Below are 7,500 nucleotides of genomic sequence, written 5' to 3'. Positions count from 1 at the left end.
AACAAACAACAGCTGAGCGAACAATGCCAAGACCATTCATTTACGACACCCACAGCCGCTGAAAGCGCCTCCTGAAATGGAGCTCAGCAGTAACAAATCCCCCATTATCTGCGAATCACGGCGGATCTTCATTAATCCTACACCTCAATGGATTCCGAAAGCAGAGTAATTAATCTATTTGAAATCTCCCAAAACCTCAGCCACACCAAGCCTCAGGTTTCCTCTCTCTTTCTCTCTCTCTCTCGCACGCGCGCGCGCGCGAACGTCAACTCTGCACGTTTGCAGGCTGACGTACGAAAACTGCAAAAGTCGGTGACGCTACAAAATAAACATAAACAACCTGGAAAGACAAGATATTATTACTAATATTATTATTTAGAACATGAACCGTCTTCATATAGAATGAACCCACAAGGGCCACTGACTTCCAAAGAAAATATAGTAAGTTAGAAAGAAATTTACTCAAGACTACTTGTCGATATGTCGCGTACGATAATTTATGCTTTATGTACTGGAATAATTCATCATGCACATTACTTCTGATGCTACTAAAACGGAATGATACTGTTGTATTTTTTTTCTTTTTACAGCAACATACCTTCACTTATCCATCTTTTCCTATCTCGATCGCCTGACCTGAAAATAAAAAAGTTTTATGAATAAGGTTATCGATCTTTGGCTGACCGTTATGCTATTATGTTTAATGGCAGATCGTACATTCTTAGCCGTTTTACTGGTTGTCCCACGGAAAGGAGTATTAAAGTATTCGACGAAAACAAATAATAGTTGTAGTAGTTCGTGGTGGAATACCAATCGTAGTGCAATATTAGCATGTCAGAGTGGTAGTTGTAGTAATAGTACTAAGAAGAGGAACGGCATCAGTAGTTCGAGAACGGGAAGAGTCGTCGTTGATCGAGGCGTAAAAGGAAGACTGGCAATACAGTAACACGAGGTCGAGGAAGAGAAATAGTAGTAGCAGTGTAGGAAGATGATGGGAGTAGGGTGTCACATCAACATAAACAGAACATGCCTGTTGTAGTACTTGACAGCAGCTACTTTGCATAGCGTGCATTCCGAGAGTGAGGGTTTCACGGTGTAGCGAGAGCGCTCATGTTTCTCTTCTTAAGATTTGATGATCACTTGATGCATCATCATAAGAATCCCCTCAGGCCACTGCCACATTAATTTGAAACATTGCTTCCAAAAATCTCAGTACAGGATTTGGTTACTTTCGCACGCTGAACCGAGATTGAATTACTGGGAAATGTCTGTGTGTAATCCAGTCTTAAAGTTTGTGGTGGTCTCCTCCCTGTCAGGGGAATCGCTGTGTAAAGTATGTGGCATCTGTACATGAATCTACTCAACCCCCAAGGCTTCACCTAATGACACATTTTTACTAACTCAATCCCATGACCTACTGATCCATCTGTAACTGTCCAATCCCTTGGCCTACTTGACCTGCAGACCCTTTTTATCTATTCAACCCCTTGACCTATTAACCCATCTTTATCTATTCAACCCCTTGACCTATTAACCCATCTTTATCTACTCAACCCCTTAACCTATTAACCCATCTTTATCTACTCAACCCCTTGACCTATTAACCCATCTTTATCTATTCAACCCTTTGACCTATTAACCCATCTTTATCTACTCAACCCCTTGACCTATTAACCCATCTTTATCTACTCAACCCCTTAACCTATTAACACATCTTTATCTACTCAACCCCTTGACCTACTGACCCATTTTTATCTACTTAACCCTTGACCTACTGACATTCTTATCTACTCAACCCCATGACCAACTGACCTATTTTCATCTACTCAACCCTTGACCTACTGACCCATTTATATCTACTAAAACCATTGACCTACTGACACATTTTTATCTATTTAACCCCCTTGACCTACTAACTCATTTCTTATATGCTCTACCTCTTAACTTATTGACCCATCTTTATCTACTCAACCCATAGACCTACTGGCCCAGTTTTATCTATTTAACCCCTTGACCTACTGGCACATATTTATATATTCCACCCTTTGACCTATTGATATATCTTTATCTACTCAATCCCTTGACCAACTGATCCATTTCTATCTGCTTAGCCCATTTACCTACTGACTCATTTTTATCTACTCAACCCCTTGACCTACTAACCCATTTTTATCTACTTAACCCATTTACCTACTGACCCATTGCTCTTTCAGAAGTGTCTTCGAATGTGTGAAGAGTAGTTTACCTTGGTTAAATATAATGAAATCATACCCAGTATCCTTTGCATATTTACAGAGTTCGGGCAATTCGATTCCACAATTTTGCAACGATAATTCACGCTTAGAGTTTTATCCTAAGTCCATGAAAATTTCGAAGAATCTGTGGGTAACAAAATTCTAAACTCTAATAATATTTTCAAAAGCTTCAGTCTCCACCAATAAACATATATGTAAGTTCTTTTTACATGTATAAGGAGTTGAAGTCCTACAGATTCTTCTTCACAGGCTATGCACCGCTCTTGCAGTAACATCCCTTTCCCTTTGTTTTTGAGTTTGTCAGGCTAGTTCATATAAGGGCAGTGGGCTGGCGGTCCCACTGGGATTTATATAAGAAAGAAATTACATATATATTCATAAATGTAATGCATATATACATATATATTAATATATATTTTATAAACATGTATATCTATATAATATATATATGTATATATAAATAGCATCACGTTTTATATATTTCGAGATCAAGTTATTCACACAAGCAAAAAAAACAAACACACACACACACACACACACACACATATATATTATATATAATATATATATATATATATATATATATATACATGTATATACGTGCTTTATTATTAAACTATCACTGAAGACCCCACGGCAAAATTTGTTATCAAAGATGATCTTGCTAGTTCCAATCTATGGAAAATATTCAGTGTGCCACAGCGAGACTCTATATGTCTACTAAGCCGCAATAGAAATTCATGAACTTTAACGATAAGCTATTTAGCCCTCCAGCAACTCAATCAAATCAATTGGCCTCCCTTCTTTATTTAGGTTTCCCCTGTATACTAGATCCTCTTAACAAAACGAGGCCAGGAGAGGCCTCGATTTCTTAAGTGAAATTATTTTTGGCCCCTGCATTCTCACTCTTTCAATCTACTGCCATCAATAGAAATAGGGGCAGAAGATTTATAGTAGAGAAACATGCAGACAAATACTGATAGACATCGGATAGTCAACATATGCTACGTTATTGTATCTGAAATCAAGGACAAGTACGTGATGCCAATTATCTAAAACATTATTGGTACATACAAAATCACGGGGTCATCATCCTCTTTGTTGGTAACGTTTGTATTTATGATAAAGTTTTGTCTTTTATAAATAAGCCCATCTGCTTTTTTCGAGCAAACAAACACATCCTCTTCACTGTCTAGACATTTTCTTTGTGGTCAACACGGAACATGAAAACTCATAATTTTCATTAACTACAAATCATTTCTATTTCATATCTTTACAAAAGTTTTGTATCCGGCATAAGGAAATCCTACCAAGTTGAATTCACATTTTTTTATTGCATATAAATGATATGACCCATTAATTCATGAAGTCCTAAAACGCGGATCTTTTTGCAGCAAAACGCTTTCATTTCCTTCGTATCAATTTCCTAGTACTAATACGACCCGGTTTGCAAGTGGCGAGCAGCGCGCTAACCAACAGACATATGGCAAAATAAACAACGACTCCAATGGCGATAGCAATATCCAACGACGTTTAAGCATGAGGCTAATAATTATGCCGTTATCTAACTGGGCCACAAAGCCTTGCCATAGCGAATCCTAGACGCCGGACAGCAGTAACAGAAGGATTAAGAACGCAGGCAGTCTCTGGCAAAAGCCGTCTTTCTCTTCGACCTTATCTCAAATTGCATAGCCGGCCGGAAAGTGACGGATACGTCCCGCCATTACCGAGGAATATTCAGAGCCGCAACCATTCTTTAAAAGTAGAGATGATATAACCTTTCCTTCATAAACTAACCGCCGAGCTGGGGCTGACTAAGCAATTTTTCCGCTTCTGCTTCTGTGAATGATGTACAAGGTGTTTAGCTTTCTGGGTAAGGATACGTTGAGAGCCGTCTTATGTATTTAAGTGGATCTCACGCTGCAATTAATAAAGATTAACGAGTCTATCATCAATCTTTCTTGGGCATCAAGTCGCAAGGGAAAAGCATCTGACATTAAGTATATTATTACTGGAAATGTTTGATTAACGACACAAGCATGAAAAGAAAAACAAATAAACGCACAGGGAGCGTAGTGTACGCAGCTTATTTACATACAGATGCACGTGTGAGCTTTGTACACTTTTACAAACACAGCGCAGGTCAATTATCAGAGGAGAGAGAGAGAGAGAGAGAGAGAGAGAGAGAGAGAGAGAGAGAGAGAGAGAGAGAGAGAGATCATAAAATGACGGTTGCATAACAACATAACAAAAATGTAAAGCTTCTTAGAAATAAGGGGACAGATGTATGAAGAAAAAGAAGCTGGCTTTCTGACGTTAAGCAATATTAAACAATAATACATTTATATACTATATACTTACACCGAGGGGATGGGGAACAGTTAGTGAAAAGACTAATGGATAAGGAAATAGCGGTTGATCAGTAAAAATGTCGAGAAAAAAAAAATGCTGTGTAGTTTATATGAATCATAGATAGTCCACAAAGATAGCACGGTCGAAAACTTATTGAACGTCCAATTCGTTAGAAAATATCCTGTGAAATTGTTGATGAACTTGTGTTGGTAACAATAGATGCGTCAGTTTTTGTTTTTGAATAGGATTTGAAAACATGGAAGCCGAGATCTTGCACCTCATCAAAACCAGCTTAAAGCTTTCCAATGTTTTTTATTCATAACATAAAATCTCAGCCTTTAGGTGCACATAATAACCTTTGTTACGCACACGTTGTTCATAACTGGATTACACTACTAAATCACCCGGAAAAAATCATCTTTCGTTCTAAAAGATTTAGATCTTGAAAGCGAACACGCATTGACTCTAAAAGACAATATTGAAATTGTTCATCATCACTCATACATTCCAAAGCTGTGTGAGGCCTATGAATCTTTTAAAAAAATTACATGGTGCAAAGCATAAATTTCTCATGAATATCCGTACCACTGAAAAAAAAATCACTGGCAATCTATATATCTGAAAAAAAAATTGAGCTATTTCCAGCCTGAAAATACCAATCAACTTTAAATTTACATTTACATGCAAGTGAGCAAATAAAAACCTATACCCTCAGTAGCAGTGACACTTGGCAATTTGTTACGAAAAGACTACTTAGTTTGACCCTTGTCTTTTGACGTCTATGTTTGTGGCTTCGGGTGATCAGCGGTGTCCCTGATCTATTCTTGTTCAACGATATATGAGCAAGACAACGCGTTCGAGTACACACACACACACACACACACACACACACACACATATATATATACACACATTTGAGAGAGAGAGAGAGAGAGAGAGAGAGAAAGAGAGAGAGAGCCTTAATCTCATCGAATCGTCCTCAAAAGTTCTAACGTGGAAAAGAAGAAAAAAAAAGTCAGAGGTACGAATCCAAAGGAGCAAACCTTTCAAAATATTTGCTTAAGATTCTTTTGCATGCTTGTACCAAAAGGATTCGAAGGATTTAATAGGACTGAGCACCTCAAGTCATGGGATTTGCTAAGAGACCGGCCACAATGGACGGTTACCGGTTGGGGATTATCGGCATCTCATCCTGGCATTTTGGCTTTGATACCAACTCTCTCTCTCTCTCTTCTTTCCATCCATAGTATTGAGTGAACTTCCAGTACTATGACACAGATATATTTAGTAGTTTTTCTTACTGAAATGTAGTAATTTACAATCTCTCTCTCTCTCTCTCTCTCTCTCTCTCTCTATCTCTCTCTCTCTCTCTCAAACAGACGCACAGTATGATTTTTCCTAAATGTTCTTGCGTGTGTATCTCGACAATTATTTAACCTAAATATTTTTCGTTGTTGATTTACTTCAAAGAACACCAGAGCCAAATTAAAAGCCGCTAGCGGAACAACGTCTTGAAGTGCAGGAAGACAGATAACCCAAGATGATCGTGTAGACTGTAGAGTACGACTACTATATTTAATTCGCTGCCAAGAGTGAAAACATATTTAGAGAAAGCAAACAATATCTGAGTATTTTACGCGCCTCTCTGGACCTTATGGCTTACTACTCATGTGGATTCACTGATTGAAGACAATCTAATAATAATAATAATAATATTTTCCGTGCCACAAATGCATTCCCGTTCTACTTAGATATTTCTCTCCCAACGGCCCCCCCTCACCCATCCCCTGCCCTTTCTCTCTCTCTCTCTCTCTCTCTCTCTCTCTCTCTCTCTCTCTCACAAACAAGTGGGTTCTAAAAACAAACACACACAAATGAATTCGTATGATAGACTTATCATTAAAACATGATATATTAACATAAATCAATCGGATTCAGAGGCACAAATAAGAGGCTTTACAAAGAAAAGGAAAAACGCGCCGAAGCAATCGAGTTCTCTGTACAGAGTATAATCAAGGACACCAAAGATAGATGTATCTTTCGGTGGTTTCGGCATAACGCTGTATAAACCACGACCCATGACCCATGCTGCGTTGTCAGACGCACGATTATGGCTAAATTTAACCTTAGATAAAATAAAAACTACTGAGGCTAGAGGGCTGCAATTTAGTAAGTGTGATGATTAGACGGTGGATAATCAACATACCAATTTACAGCCCTTTAGACTCGGTAGTTTTTAATATCTGAAGGCTGACAGAAAAAGTGCGGCCGGACGGAAAAACCATCTCAATAGTTTTCCTTTCCAGAAAACTTGGAAAAAAAAAGGAACGACGAATTGATGAAGCTACAGAACTGGCCACATTTATCTTAGTCATCCAACAATTTTTGTTTGTAGATTTGTCTAAAAAATAATAACTGAAATAGTTAAAAACAGAGTACAGGAAAATATCTCTTCACTTACCGATTCTGGTCAAAACATTTTTAGCACTGGCCTAAGCTCTCGTCTATACGCGCATGCAATCCTTCGAATTGATATACTGGTTTATCCAACTGGTTTAACAACAAATATGTCTTCACTTCTACCACTGTTTTATAAAGCATAGTTTCCCCACAGAATTCCTTTGATATTCCTGCCAGATAAAACTTATCTCTTCCTAATCTCTTCTTTATATTCCTAATGACTTTATCTCTTAAATAAAGGCTTATAAAAGATAGTTCTTTCTCATACTTTTTAACAGCGAGTTCTACTTGTATTTACAAACATTTATTTTTATATTTTTTTCACCTTCGTTTCAGTGATGTCTCTTGGTAATTATTCGTTTAATATCTATTTGTCCCCTCTCCAGAAAGCCTGTTATTAGGTGTGTGTGTGTGTGTGTGTGTGTGTGTGTGC

At 37.8% G+C, this 7,500-nt stretch overlaps 1 protein-coding gene and 1 long non-coding RNA gene across 7 annotated transcripts in view; one reads left to right on the top strand and one right to left on the bottom strand.

The window, feature by feature from the left end:
- Window positions 1-7,500, top strand: part of LOC135211094 (uncharacterized) — a 496,052-nt gene that overhangs the window by 160,592 nt on the left and 327,960 nt on the right. The window lies entirely within an intron of this gene.
- The window catches only part of LOC135211096 (uncharacterized), a 666,357-nt gene that overhangs the window by 346,296 nt on the left and 312,561 nt on the right, over window positions 1-7,500 (bottom strand). The window contains exon 2 of one of the 2 annotated variants that reach the window (XR_010313618.1): window positions 599-636. The exons of the other annotated variant lie outside the window; for it this stretch is intronic. This is a non-coding gene — a long non-coding RNA (uncharacterized LOC135211096). The remainder of the gene's footprint in view (window positions 1-598; window positions 637-7,500) is intronic. 2 annotated transcript variants of the gene reach the window in all.

Source organism: Macrobrachium nipponense, chromosome 4 (genome assembly GCF_015104395.2).
Source record: "Macrobrachium nipponense isolate FS-2020 chromosome 4, ASM1510439v2, whole genome shotgun sequence".
Classification (NCBI taxonomy): Eukaryota; Metazoa; Arthropoda; class Malacostraca; order Decapoda; family Palaemonidae; genus Macrobrachium; species Macrobrachium nipponense.
Note: the sequence above shows the minus strand (reverse complement) of the source record. Positions and strands in the feature narration are given on the sequence as shown.